Below are 1,775 nucleotides of genomic sequence, written 5' to 3' on the forward strand. Positions count from 1 at the left end.
CTGTCATGAAACGTATTACTTTAATAACAATATCGGTGAGTTTTTCCTGAGGGAACTTTTTTCTCCGTTGTTTTGGTGAGATTTTACCGTCGATTTAAAATGCCTTGCTGGCATTCAAATTACATGGGCGAGAAACAATTGGGACGAAATTGGCATTGCCGTCGTTAGCACGAAATGCTACACGTTTCATAAAACTGATTTGGAGCATTTTAAAATCTGACTCGACGAGGATGGGATTCGAACCCACGCGTGCAGAGCACATTGGATTAGCAGTCCAACGCCTTAACCACTCGGCCACCTCGTCTTACGATGTTCTAATAGGCAGTCACGTATCAGATCAAAATGAAACAATATACCAGGAAGAATAATAGGTTGTATGATGCAATAAACACTTTGTCATCTTGTCAGCAGGGAATTTCGTCACGTCCAGCACAATGCATGTACTCTGTAAAGCAGAAGAGGAAGGAACTGCCGTAAGCATCACATCACTCGTAATACTACTGCTACTAATACTATTGCCACTACTACCACCTTTATCAAAATTATCTGGGGTCGACACTGACGTGGAATATGTTTAGTTTTACGGACAGTCGCCCGTCTTGACGTCAATCCTTTCAGGACGGATTCTCTCTCTCTCTCTCTCTCTCTCTCTCTCTCTCTCTCGTAAAACACCGGTCATCACCATGGTTCAATAAGCGTATTAAGGAATTGATAAGCAAACGGGACAGAGCTAGGAAGAAATTTATTAAAACTAAACTTCCAGATGATTACGAGCAATTCAGGATCTTACGTAACGAGACAAAACAAGTAATTAGGAACACTAAAGTGAAGTATACGTACAACATCTTCCGTAATTGTAAGAGCACCTCAGCTTCTTGGCGTGCTGCAAAATCTCTTGGTATTGGAGTCAGTCACTCTCTAGATAGCCAGATGCCTGTTACTCCATCTGAATTAAGTGAATATTATATGACATCAGTCTCTAACTCCAACTCTCCGAAAGTATTAGAGACTGCTAAACATTATAGACATCTCACTCCAAGTAACAGAGATAAATTCTATTTCATGTACGTACACCCTTCACAGGTAGAAAAAGCAGTCAGATCAATACGAACTAAAGCTAAAGGTCCAGATAATATTCCAATATCCATGATTTCTACCTGCATGGACATATTTCTTCCTGCCCTTGTGCACTTATTTAACTTCTCTCTACAGAATGGAGTTCATCCCTCAGAGTGGAAGCGTGCCAATGTACGTCCTGTGCCCAAAAAGAAAATACCAACAGTCTGTAGTGATTTTAGGCCTATCAACATGTAACGTTCCAGACGTTACAGTGTAATTATGTTAATTTTATTATGTGTAATTAATTCAGGAATTTAACGTCATGATATTTATTTGGTATGTAATTGTATTATAATTCATGTTTAATCATTTGCTCACTATCATTTCATTACTTTGTAACTACGACTTATAAACGAGGGCTGAATATCCTAATATTCACTTAGATTCTTGCGACAGTTGGTTAAAATTAACTTGCAGTAGATTTCAGTTATCTTGCCACATCACCGAGGAGGAAGGGAGGACGAATTTAGACACCAAGTTCTGAGAAAAGCGAGCACGTGTTCACGCGTCCTAACGTAAGCTACCGTATTTCGACCAGAATTATTCGAACTGATCAACGCCTATATTTTCAAAGGAGCGTCATGTTGCCATGGATACTGATTGAAAGGACGAATAGAAGAACAGTTGATATCTTGTGTGGGACCCATCTACTCTAA

General features: G+C 39.5%; 1 non-coding gene across 1 annotated transcript; it reads right to left on the reverse strand.

The window, feature by feature from the left end:
• Positions 1-222: 222 nt before the first annotated feature.
• On the reverse strand, positions 223-304 carry TRNAS-GCU (transfer RNA serine (anticodon GCU)). Its single transcript has one exon. It is a non-coding gene; the product is annotated as a tRNA-Ser (tRNA).
• Between the last annotated feature and the right edge of the window lie 1,471 nt (positions 305-1,775).

The sequence above is a fragment of the Anabrus simplex genome, chromosome 3, assembly GCF_040414725.1.
Source record: "Anabrus simplex isolate iqAnaSimp1 chromosome 3, ASM4041472v1, whole genome shotgun sequence".
NCBI lineage: Eukaryota > Metazoa > Arthropoda > Insecta > Orthoptera > Tettigoniidae > Anabrus > Anabrus simplex.